Below are 593 nucleotides of genomic sequence, written 5' to 3'. Positions count from 1 at the left end.
CAGAGATTCATCGTGCATTTGTGCACTCATTTTTCCTTTCAACAGATGTCTAGGGACTCCTGCAGAGGCCTTGGGTTCGCCATTCAGGTACCTCTTCAAGTGAATCTACATGGGCAGCCTTATGACTACAGCCCCAGAAGCTGCCCCTTTGCATCCACTGTGCACGCAGCTTCCCCAAGCTCACTCTCAGCTACTGTCTGAGCATGACAAGGGACCTGGAGCCAGGCCATTCCTGTCCAACATGGTGTTTTTCTAATGGGCAACCTTTGAATAGGCTCTCCTTTTCAGCCTGACCAAGACTTTCTCATAATAGTACTATGGTCCGAGGTTCTTCATTAAACCTCCTTCCTTTCCTGTCTTCTTTCACAGGTTTAAGACCTGGGACACAGTCTGAAGCTCTCCTGGCACGCTCTAGCTCCCTCTCCTTTATCCTTCACAGGTGTTTCTTCTAACAGGTTTCTTACATGTGTCATCCCATCTGGGCATCTGCTTCTCAGAAGACTCAAACTGACACATCTGCCCACTATGTGTCAGGCACTGTGCTAGGTGCTGGAGACCTAAAAATGGATAAAACAGACAAGAGCCCTTCATTC

The sequence above is a fragment of the Callithrix jacchus genome, chromosome 16, assembly GCF_049354715.1.
Source record: "Callithrix jacchus isolate 240 chromosome 16, calJac240_pri, whole genome shotgun sequence".
Lineage (NCBI taxonomy): Eukaryota > Metazoa > Chordata > Mammalia > Primates > Cebidae > Callithrix > Callithrix jacchus.
The sequence above is the reverse complement of the archived record's forward strand: the minus strand, read 5'-3'. Positions refer to the sequence as shown.